The sequence below is a fragment of the Hyaloscypha bicolor genome (genome assembly GCF_002865645.1).
Source record: "Hyaloscypha bicolor E unplaced genomic scaffold K444scaffold_37, whole genome shotgun sequence".
In the NCBI taxonomy this organism is placed as follows: domain Eukaryota; kingdom Fungi; phylum Ascomycota; class Leotiomycetes; order Helotiales; family Hyaloscyphaceae; genus Hyaloscypha; species Hyaloscypha bicolor.
The window spans coordinates 64520-78223 of record NW_020194539.1 but is presented as its reverse complement, the minus strand read 5'-3'; positions in this window follow the sequence as shown (position 1 = coordinate 78223).

Here is a 13704-nt window from a genome sequence, read left to right as displayed (position 1 = left end):
ACTTAATATATCTGGGTTATTAAGATATTAGGATACTATTTATATACTAAATAAGCCGGCTTTTAAAAAAGAATTACTATAAGCTAACTATAATAATTTTATAAGTAGGTATTTTAGTATTAGTAAGATATTAGAGATTCTCTAGAGAAAGTATTTCTAGTAAAGTATAAAAAAGAATATAAAAAACTATATTAGAACTTGTCCTATATATTAATAAACTAAGATAAAGAAATATTTATTATATAATATATTTAGTTTATTTCTCTTCTTTTCTAAGCTATAGTAAGAAATTACTATAAACTTTATTACGGAACTATTTTCTTTTAGGTTTTATAATAAGATATATAATTCTATACTTATTATTATTAATAGATATATAAAAATAGTATAATATATTCTAATTACTAAAGAAATCTTAGCTCCTGAATTAATAGAGCTATTTATATATTATATTATTAAAGACTTTAGTATACTTATAAGTATAACCTCTAATAAAGAATCTGTTTCTATAAGTAAGTTCTAGTTAAGTCTATACTTTTATTTAAAGATTTAATAATAATTAAGTATAGTATTTTATTTATAAACTAATAGATAAATAAAGAATCTAAACTAAACTCTAGAATAGTACTTAAGATATTATATTAGCTATTAGTAAAATAACTAGGTAATAAAGCTTACTTTTATAGAATTTATATATAATAATTTTATATATTAAATAATAGGAATTTCTTTATTTTATATATTATATGAATTCTAATAGCCGGTGCCCCTCCCACGCACTTCGCTTGTGGTCGGGATAAGCAAGTATCTCGTTTAACCAAGTATTCCATCGAGATTTTAGCCGATTCTTGATTTTTAGTACGTATCGCATACAAAATCAAGCATATTTGCAATGGAATTTAAGGATACTAGTTACAAAAAATACAAAGCTACCTAGAACTATACAAAATCGGTATTCGCTTATATACTATTAATTGAGCCCGCATTACTCTCTATATCTGAAGAGTCTGGAATAATAAGGGGGGGTGGACTTGAGTCTATATACTCTCCCATCCTCTTCTTTTAATGCTTCCGTTCAGTAGTATTAATTACTATATCCTTATCCCCGTTAATATTAATAAAGGTATTTGGTGCCTCTAGCCGATCGGGGGCTAGATTACTGAGGGATGCCGTAAGCTGGCGAACTACGAGCTATAAATCAGGGTAAAAGTCCTCCTTATAGCAAGCTCGTTCAATAATCATAGGATATTTATCAGGTTCGCGAATTGGTACCATATCCTCTACTAGAATTAGCTTATTCTTTAGTCAATACTCCACGATTCTAGCTAGTCTAGCTTTCTCATCCTTGCGAGCTTAAATCCCGGTATCCTTGAGCTAATTTTTAGCTCGATTTACGGTAGTGGCGAGCTTCTTTTTAGCCTTGCGAAGAGCTTCTCCATTATCTTTCTCCTTCTTCTCTTTAATCTCTATACGAAGCTCTGCTATACTAGCAGATGGCCCTCCCTTATGTGAGCTTTTACGGGACTTCGCCTTGCGATTATACTTCTTATAAAGCTTTATTTGGAGAGCCTGGTACTCTATTATCTGGAGATGACTTTTTTGCAGTTGGATATTAACCTTTTTGACTATAGCTATCCAAGTTTCCTTCGAATTTTCTGAAAAAGTTATAGGATTACGATCTACAAGTGCCCTAAGGGTTACGGCTATATTCTATACTTTATCGGGGCGAGTAGGTAATAAAGAGAGAAGATCTAAGCTCTCCTCTTCCTTAACCTCCTCAATTAATCTCTTCTTCTTTCCGTATAATCGCATCTTTTTAATTCCAGCTTTGCAACTAACGGGCCATATACCAGAGCTCTTAAAGGCATTCTTAATTATATACTTTTGCATTATTTATATACGAATTAGGGTAAGATTACGGAAAAAGGAGGTAATCGTATATTCAAAATCGAGGGAACAGAGGGCTATATAAATCGCCATTTTATGATAGTACTTCTAGGGGCGGAATATACCAATATTAAGTAGTTAAAGGATATATATTAAGTGAGAGGGAAACCAGAATAGCTTAATATTATATTCCCCGGCCTTTAATTAAAATGGTTTATAGACATGCGATTCGTAACTATCTAGGAGAAGGATTTTCCAAGGTTTATCTGGCCCAGCTCTTGAATACTTGATTAAATAATCAAGGTATTTCATAGCTATATTATTATTTATATATCCGGTAGGCGTATACTCAATATACTCTGTCCCGATCAGGTTTTCTAATACCTAATTATCCATAATCTTCTTTCCAGGAGCAATTACAAATGGCGGAAGAGGTTTACGACTATCCGTATAAATAGTCTCGATTATCGTAACTGATTTGCGATTCTCAGGGCTGGCCGTATATAGCTCTTTTACCTCTATAGGTATAATTACGTACTTACTAGTAGGGCAACCAATATATACTCCTGACTCGTCCATATTCAGAACGTTCTTCTCCTTTATAATATAAAGCTCCTCCAGGATATCGTAATATTTCTGAAACCATATTCTAATATCCTCTTCTATATAGGACTCGAGTCGTACGTATGCAATTGGCTTCGTTTTAATCGTATGAAGTATCTTGTGGTTCCGTATCCAGAGGCTAAACCAAGTAGCCAAAGGGAGTAGTTTTGGGGGAGATTCAGCCTAATTACGTTAGATATATTATTAGATTTAAAAGAAGCACTTATAGCCTTCAAGTGAGTAATTGCGGCTTGAACCATCTGATATATAGTACCCAAACCAGCCTCCCATTACTCGTAGCAATATTACCGAATCGCCTCCTCCTGTACCTCGTTCAGGATCTTATTATTGCTACTATGTGTATTATAGAGTCCTTGGGAGTTCCTCTTCTTATTACGCTTGCAGAGTACCGATTTTCGCAAAGAAGCTTCCTTAATATAATATATCCTCGTAGTAGTAATTACTGAATTATCGTCGTTCTCAAGGCACCATTCGCGGGCCTTATTAAAGATACGGTGGTAATCAGCTTCTATAGTATATAGATAATAGAAATACTCCCAGGATATCTCCCTAATCCTGGTAGAATTAAATAAAGGTATATCCATTTTTGGAATCTTTATACGTGAATTAAATAATGAATTAGTCAATAAGTTAGGCCAAATGCGCAATTGCAAGATGCGTTTTTTGGTGAGGATCATACGTAAATTTTAGGGTACGTATTTTCTTAATAGGACACTTGGTTAAACGAGACACTTGCTTATCCCGACCACAAGCAAAGCGCGTGGGAGGGGCACCGGCTATTATTCTAGTATTAAATTATATATTAAGGATAATATTTCAGAAAAAGAAGTACTAGTAATATAGGAAAGAATATAAAGAATTCAAGTAAAATAGAAGATACTAGAAAAGTAATAGTAAGAAATAATAGATATATAGAAAAGATACTATAATAAGAAGTATATTAATAAGAAGTATATTAATAAGAAGTATATTAATAAGAAGTATATTAATAAGAAGTATATTAATAAGAAGTATATTAATAAGAAGTATATTAATAAGAAGTATATTAATAAGAAGTATATTAATAAGAAGTATATTAATAAGAAGTATATTAATAAAGAAGTATATTAATAAGAAGTATATTAATAAGAAATATATTAATATATTAATAAGAAGTATATTAATAAGAAGTATATTAATAAGAAGTTTAATATATAATAGAGTTATACTTTATATAAAAAACATTTAATAGCTATAACCTAGTATAAAGCTAGTAAATAGATATCTTGGCTTCTTTAAAGTTCTAGAAATTATAGAAATATATAAATAGATATATTACTTGAAATTACTATTATTATATTAAATCTATAATATTTTCTATATTTCTTTTTTAGAATTATAGTACTTATAAGCTAGTATTATAATAGAACTAGAACCGGTTAAGATTAAGAATAAAGAGGAATTTGAGATAGAATTTATTATAGCCTATAAAAAAGATAGAAAAAGAAAGAAATATCTTATTTATTAGAAAAACCATTTACTAGTAAATAATATATAAGAATTACTAAGTAATCTAGAGAATATAGCTTAAGAATTATAAAAATACTTGAAAAAGAGTAATATTATAATATTATTAGTTAAATAGAAATATAAAAAATAAATATTTTTATTAGGAAACTATTAAAAACCATATATTTATTCTTAGAAAAGTTATATAAAAATTATTAAGAACTCTAGAAACTTTAATTTCTATATCTTATAAATATCTTATTCTTATAATTACTTTTTATTATCTTTATTATTATTCTTATTAGGATTCTTTTAAGAAATAGGTAATAAATTAACTTATAAAGCTATTAGCTATTAGTAAGAAACAAGAAAGAAATAAGCTTATTTAATACTAAAGAATATTAATTATATTATTAAGAATACTTTATACTTATACTAAGCTAGTAAGAATTATTTAACCTATTTCTTGGATTATTAGGGAAATTTATTAGCCTTAAATAATAGCTTTAATATAAGAAATATATATAGTTTAGTATAAAAAAAGAATAGTAATAGCTTTTTTCTTTTTAGGTAAAAAATAGAGAAAATACTTATATATATTAATAGCTTAAAAAAGGTAGTTTAATTATATTATATATATTTAAGGAATCTTAGATAGTATTAGAATAGGAAATAAATAAAGAAATTTATAATTTATAGAATTATATTTCTTATTTTTAGAATAATAGTAATTATATACTAAGTAATTATTATTCTTAATATAAGTAAGATTAGGAAACTTAGTAATATTCTTGAAATATTAAAAATAGTAAAAGTAAATTAAGAATATAGAAGTATTAGCTAAATAAGTAATAATAGACTAATAAGTATTAAAAGAAGTATTTATCTTAATAAATAAAGAAATAGAAAAGAAAATTAGAAAAGAACTTAAATAAAGCTTAAATAAAGCTTAAAGAAGCTTAAAGAAGTTTAAAAAAGGCTTAAAGAAAAAAGGCAAGAAATAAGAAAGAGCTAGATATAATATTATAATTAAGAAAAAGAAAGATTAGTTAATAGGAAAAGAGAAGCCTTTTTATAATACTTTTTTCCCGAATAGTAATTATGAATTCGGAACTAGTTTTATACTAGAAATATCTAGAAAATTTTAAAGAAGAAATTCATAAATAAACTAGAAAATTAAATTAACTTTTTTAAGCTCTTAGGCCTATAAAATAATAATTTATTTATAAATAAAGACTAAGTTAGGATTTATAAACTAATTAGAAGACCGGAAAAGCTTTATATCTAATAGTATATATTATACTTATATTACTTTTATAAGAGGAAATTACTAGAGGTAATTTATAAGTTAACTAGGCAAGATTAGTAAACTATATTCTTAATTCCATTACCTAGTATAATAATAGGGTAATTATAGGGAGTTTTTAGGAAGAACTAATAGCCGGAAAAGTTTTAGGGAATTATTTATAAAGCTATTTATAGTTTTCTTAGGCCTTTTAAAAATAAGGGCCTAGAGAAGGAATTAATATAATAGATATATATAATAATATATAAATAGATATTAGATATTATAGATCTAGTTCTTTATTTTAGATAAAGCTTATAATTAGAATTATATAAATTATATAGGATTATATTTCCTAGTTAAGTAAAGTATTTTATAGGCTTAGCTAAGTACTAGGGAATATATAAGAAGACATTTCTAGCTTTAGAAAGAGGTATTAATTAGTTTTTTATTAGAATTAATTCTTGGAATTAGTTATACTTATAAGTATTACTTTATAGCTTACTTACCTTAATTATTTATATATTACTTTATTATTAAGTACCTTATACTAAATTAATAAATATATAGTTAAATAAGTAATTATTTAGCTTATTTTCAGAACTTATATAAATTTATAAATTTTAATATTTTTTCTAATAATAGAAATAATAATAAGTTAATTAATATTATTTAAAGAATTATTTACTAATTATTTATTAGGTAAAAGCAAAGCTTCTTTTTCTCAAATCTCTTAACTAACTATAAATAGTCTTTTTAATAAATAATTAGACTAAAGAAAAGATAGCTTTATTATTAAGCTTTATTATTAGTAATAATATTTCTTTTTAAGTAGTTATTATTCCGAGCTTTAAAGTACTTTTAAAATATTTAAATTAGTAAGTACTTATATTATTATTATTATTATTATATAAACTAATATTTTATAATTAAATATTGCCTTTATATATAAAAATACTATTAGTATAGCTATTTCTCTGGGAGTTATATATATAGTTACGGGATATGAGATACGAGATATAGGTAATAAGTAATAGGATATAAGATACGAGATATGATTATATAATCTTATATCTTATTAGTAACTCGACTAGTAGACTAGATTCCTTTAGGCTTAGTAGATTTAAGGATTATATATTAATACTATAATACTATAATTCCTATTTCTAAATAATAACTTTACTAACCTTATATAAATAGTATTTCTATACCTATATAATAGTATTATATATTTCTAGTAAACTAATACTAATTAGTTTATATTTAGATTAGAATAAGGTCTATTTATATATATAGATTAGGAAGAATTAAGTTATACTTATCTAAGATTTAGTTATTTAGGGGCAAAGCTATTATTCTAGTTAAAGAGAGAATAATTATTAATCTTATTACTTATAATTTGGTTATATAGGCAGGAAAGATACTTAATTTTACTAAGGCCTAATTATATTATATTAAAGAAAGAAATATCTATTAGTTCTATTATTTATAATTCGGTTATATAAGTAGAAAGGGCACTTAATCTTGCCAAATACTAAAACGGTTAGCTATTTAATTATCCTATTTTATTCCTATTTAACTTCTATAAAACCCTCTTAAAAATTACCTTTTTTTAAACCTTTAGGGCTCTTGAGCTTTAGAACTATTAAGTTCTTCCGGAATCTCGATATTTTACTTCTTAAATTTCACTTCCTAAATTTCTTATTATAAACGAAATTTTTATCTTAAATATAATACCTATTATGAATTACTTATCTTATAAATTACTTTTCTTCTTATGAACTTATTCTTCTTATAAACTATTATATCTTAAACTAGATATAAGCCTATAAAATATATAATAGTAGAATATACTATAGTAAATAATTCTTTTATTAGATTTATCTAATCTAATTACTTTATAGATAATAATAATTTTAAGAAATTAGTAAGAAAGTAGAAATATGGGATTAATTTAAACTTTACTAAAGCGAATAAGATAACTAAGTTCTTAGATACTAAGCTATTTTAATATATTTTTTATAAAATAATTAATAATAATTTTTGGAAGCTATTTAAATATAATTTTAAGAACTTTATTTATTAAGGGAACTTTAATAAATTCGAACTCCCGGAGATACTATACTTATATAAGATTCTTTAGTATAATAATATATTTATATAATAGAATAGTAATACTAATACTATTATAAATACCCTATATATTATTATAAAAAAGAATAAATAGTATATATAATTAAATGAGGATATATTAGTAGCTAGACTAGATCTTATTAAGGGACTAATCTTATTAGGCTTTATTACTTTTATAAAAAATAAGTATCTAGAACCTATTATTTTTAATATTTCTATACTATTATTATTTCTTTTATTACTATATCCTATATCTTTACTAGATTTATATATTAGTACGGAAGCTCTAGAAGTAAATAGTATACTCTTATTATTACTATTATTATAACTATATCTAAATAATCCCTAATTTCCTTTAATTATAAGACTTATTAGGGAAGTTACTAAGATTTATACTAAAGAGTAAAAGTATAATAAATCTAATAGTAATTTTAATTATAAACTTACTATTTTCCTTAATATCTACTAATATATAAAGCTTCTATAAGAGGTACTAATATGAGCTTTTCCTACTATACTAAAGGAACTAGCTTAAGACTATTTCTATAGTAACTAGCTCTCTTAATATATATATAAAGAGGCTTATATTAATATCCGTAGCTTTTTTAAAGGCCCTGGATTCGAATATTGAAATTTAGATAAGTAGAATATTATTATATTAGCTTCTATAATAACTAAATTTCCGGAAAAGATAATATTTGAGATTATTTAATTACTAATTAATAAACTATATTAATTATAATATAATTTTATATCTAACTTGCGAAATACCGAATTTCTTTATAATAAGATTATTATTTTTTACTAAGGCTTCCGGATATATAGATATATAATCTCAGATTCTTTTATAAATCTTGGCTAGCTTATTAATAAGCTCTAGTTATTTATTATTATATATAAGAGCGAATAATAAGCTAATCCCGAAACTTTCTTTACTAATTAATAATATTACTCTTAGAACTCTCTAAGCTATTATTTTTCCGGAAATTATTAATATAAACCCAGCCATAACTTCGGAACCTGTAATAACTACTTTAAGTCCCGTAATTATAATAATTATATCCCGAAATTATATTTTATATATAAGAAACCTGAATACTATTTATAGAAGTATATACCGGAGAAATAAGAGGCTAAGAAGGCTTGATTTAGGAATAGAAATATTTATTAGTTTAGATCCCGAAATACCTATAACTTTAATAAATGCTTTAGTAGTATTTATATATAGTATATTACTAAAGCTAAAGGTAAAGAAAGTAATAAGAATAGTAAGAATAAACTAGTAAATAATGCTTTTAAGGCTTTATTAGCGGAAATAAATAAAGAAGAGAAATATTATCTAGATTCCTACTTTATTTTAATTAAGAGCTTTTTAGCTATTCCTGCTACTTTTGTTTTACTAATAACTATAGCTAATACTTTTATAGATAACCTTATTTCTCTTTTCCTTATATATTAGATAATAGGCGAAAATCACGCCTTAGAGCTTATTAAATCCTTAATAAAAGATGCCTAGACTTTTATAATTAATAATATATTAAGATATAATACTTATTATTTTTATAAAGTTATAATTAATACCGGAGCCTCTAGATACTTAATTACTAGTTCTAACTAATTTCAAGCTCTCTAGTAAACTAATAATAATATTAAACTTAATAAAATTACTAAAGGTTAAGTTAATATCTAGTTTAGTATTAGATCTATATCTTCTATTAGATCTATAATAGTAAATATATTAATTAGATAAGTATAATTTTATATTATATTTTTAAAGACTCTATTTTTGCTTAGCTTGGCTAATATAAATAAGCTAGGGATCTATTTTAATAATCTTACTAATTATCTTATTACTTTTATTAGAAAATATATATTTATAATATAATGTTTTAGATACTTTTTCTTGTTTTAGAATACTATATTATAAGGCTTTATTTCCGAATTCTTTACTTATAATTCCTGCTTTCTTATAGAGATCAAATTATAATATCTATATTATTATTTTAGTTATTTATTTATTAGTAAGCTCTAAAATATACTAGAATAAGTAGGCTATAATATTAATATAGAAGCTCTTAAATATTTTATAAAGTACTATAAGTAATACCAGAAATATAGCTAATTATTCGAATAATTTAAGTTTAACCTAAGAAATAATATTAGCTTTAATTACTCTATTATTATTAATATTTTCTATATTTCTAGTAAGCCTATACTTTATATTATTAATAAAGGTACTTAATATTAAGTTAGCTAATAGCTTTAGAATATTAGTATAATATATATTTGGGATATATTTAAGTAATACTAGATTAATAATTATTTAGGCCCTTTTAATTAGATTATAGCAAATACCGGAAAGCAGTTTACTAGTAAGAAGTTTACTTAGCTTGCAAATATTATAGGAACTAAGATTAAGATTATTTTTATAAAAGCTTATAACTTTATTGGAATTATAGAATATTATTATAGCCTGATCTAATATACCTATCTTATTATTATAGCCAAAATTAATAGAATTAATAAAAATACTATACTTTAAATAGCTTTTAAGGCTATTAATAACTTTACGGGACCTAATAGTATTATCCTAATTTTTTTAGTTTATAGTACTTTATCTTAAATAACCGAATATAATGCCTTATTACCTATTATATTATAGTAATTAGTAGTATTCAAGAAGGCAATAGTAGAAATTTAGAAGCTTTAAGCTAGATATTAAATTATGAATACTTTAAATACCTGAAATAGTTCTAGTACTACTAATATCTATAAACTATTCCTGAATTCAAATATTCTTATTTAGTATAAAAGAAATACCGGTTAACCTAATAGTTAGAATAAACTATATAAGCTAGTAGCTATTAATAGGGAGGACTATATACTAGCTTTATTATATAATAATACTATTTTTCGTTTAATTTCTATAAAGCCCTTTTATATAGGGAATATTAAAGTTATTATTAATGGCCCTAAACCTGAACCTGTTCCTGAACCTAATAATAAGGCCAAAGGTAATACGGGTATAATTTCTCTTACTATTTTACTAAAGTATAATAGAGAATACCCTTATAAGATCCCGGATATTATAGTATTCCTATAGGATAATAAACTATATAAGGATTCCCGTTAAGTTAAAGTTGCTAGCTTTCTAGAAAAGGATATATTTAAGGTTATTCTTAGATCTTAGGTACTAAAGAAGGTATATATCTTTAATTCCCGGTTTATTAATAAGATTAAGAATAAAAGTATAGAAAAAGAGCTTAAGAAGTCGAGACTAGTTATCTAAGCTTATAATAATAGTAAGAAATATATAGTATTAATATAATTACTTATTATTTAATATATTAGCCAGAGAATTATCTTTAGTATTACTACTATAATAATAGATATTACGGAATTATATTTATATAATATCTCGTAAGTTTATATCTAATTAATAACTTTACTTAATTGCAATTTCTATATTAATTCACCCTATAAGCTTACTAAAGAGCTAAATCTAAAGAATAATTCTGTTTTAAAGGTTATAAAACTATTATATAATATACGGGAAGCTAGAAATTACTAGTTTAAGACTTACTATTCCTATTATATTAATAAGCTCTCTATAGAATAGTTAACTTATAATTCTTACCTACTCTATAGTAAGTAATTCTTTGGAATTATTAGCTTTTAAACTAATAATACCCTATTTGTCGGAACTAATAATTTTGTAAAAATAAAGTAACTAAAGCTCTATAAGGCTAAGTTCTTAGCTAAGGAATACAAATCCCTTATTTTTAACTATGATTTCAAATTTAATAAAGATATTATTTATATAAATATTACTAGAATTATTCTTATATAGGAATACTAATATAAGAATCTCTAAACCGTTTTTATAAAGAATACTACTACTATAAGTAATAGGGGTACTATTTATTAAAATCTCTTTATTAAGGACTAATATATTACCTAATATATAAGAGGAGTATATATTATATTAGTCTATTAACTAGAAGCTTTATATAACCTATTAATTACTACTTAAGTTATTAAATCCTCAGAAACTAATATAAAAATACTTAATAAGTATATTTAATAGTAAATTGAGAATATTACTAGAGAACTGAGATTCGTAAAGCTAGTAAAGAAGTTCTTATATTTAATTATTTTTATAAATGCTTTATTTGTAAATAATAGAGATCTCTTCTCCTAAATCGGATATATTCTAGTTCTAGTAAATAGAACTAGATATACTAATATTATTTACTAGTTCTTTACTAAATGCAACAGAGTTATTAGAAGTATTCTAGCTTTGGAACTTTATAGTATGGCTTATGGTTTTAATATAGGCGCTTTAGTTAAATCTATAATTAATAAAGTACTAGAAATGGAACTATTACTAGTTATTTATATGGATTTGAAGTCATTATATAAATGCCTCGTTAAATTAGATATTACTCGAGAGAAACGCCTAATAATTAATATAATATGCCTTTGCTAGGTATATAAATAATAAGAAATTATAGAAGTTAAGTAAATTAAGAGAGAATTAAATCCTGCCGATTTCATAATGAAATCGAAGCTAATAAATGCCCTTAAATACCTAATTAATACGAATACTATATAATTAGATATAGAGGAATAGGTCGAGTGCGGATAGGGCAAAAAATGGATATATAGGATAGAAGGATATTATAGGAGGGGAAGTTACGTATAAAAGGCCACGGCCTTTGGTATGTAACCAAAATATCAGAAGTAATATAGATATATAGAGTATTTGGGAAATCTGGTACTAGGCCGGATTAGGGAATTCGTATGTAATTAGAGGGAGATACTGTTTTTTGCGTTTTTAGAGAGTTTCTAGTATTAGTATAACTATTTCTCTGAAAGTCACATATATAGTTACGGGATACGGGATACGGGATATGGGTAATAGGTAATGGGACATGGGATACGGGACATGGTCATGTGACCTCGCGTCCCATTAGTAACTCGACTAGTAGACTAGACCTCTTTAGGCTTAGCAGATTTAGGGATTATATATTAATACCATAATACTATAATTCCTATTTCTAAATAATAACTTTACTAACCTTATATAAATAGTACTTCTATGCCTATATAATAGTGCCATGTATTCCTAGTGTGACGGCTGGTGTCACATGGTTGGTTTCAGCCAAAGGGGTTGGTTTCAGCTAAGGTTCCAAGCTATGGTTCAAACCAAGCTCGCTTCCAAAGCTCGGCGTTTCAGTGGTTTTGGCCATACCTACTTATCCACTGCCACACCTCACTCCTTCTCTCCTTAGCTTTAGATTCTGTAGGACATTGGAAATCATTGATCTTTGAGCATCGTTCCATTGCTTTGTTCCTGCCGTCACACCTAGTAAACTAATAAATACTTAAGAATAAGCTTAATTTAAGCTATATAAAAAAGAGTTTAAATATTAAAGAAGAATTATAAGAGAATATTAATTCTCAAGAAACCTTTTCTATTATTTTAGATACTTAAATAAGTATAAATTAAAAGATATTTCTTGAAATTACTATATAAGTTTATATATTCTTATAATTATTAAATAAAATTTATACTAATATATTATTAGATACTTTATAAATAAGGATTTTAAATTAAAATCTTATTTATTAGCTATAAAAGATTTAAGTAATATTTACTTTAGTATTTATATATTTTCTATTTTATTAGAAGCTTTAAAATAATATAATATTAAATATAATATTACTAGATAAGTAATTTAAAATAATTATTAAATAATTACTAATATATATTATTTAGTATTACTCGAGATAATACTAGTTTAAATAATACCTTATTAAAGGCTTTTATAAAGTATTATAATAAGAAAGGCATTAAATTTTAAGGAGATATCTCTTATATAACTTATATATTAAATCTAGTAATTTAAGATATTTTAAAAGCTCTTATTAAGAATAATTATAATACTTCTTATTCTATAGATTTATACGAGTAAGAAATAAAAGAACTTGAAGATAGAGAAGAAAAAGAAGGAAAACAAGTAATAAGTAAGTTTCCTATATAATTTATAAGAGGTTTATTAATAAATTTTAGATTTATTAATTTGGAAAAAGGTTAGAAAGACTATTATAGGTCTTAAATATAACTAAGAAAACTAATAGCTATTAGAAGCTCAAATTAAAGCTTTTAATATAGAAAATGCTCGATTTCCTTAACTTAGTAAGTAATTAATTTTTTTAATTTTTTAATTATTAATTAATACTAATTATTTATAGATCAAAAAACATAGTAGTCTTTAACTTAT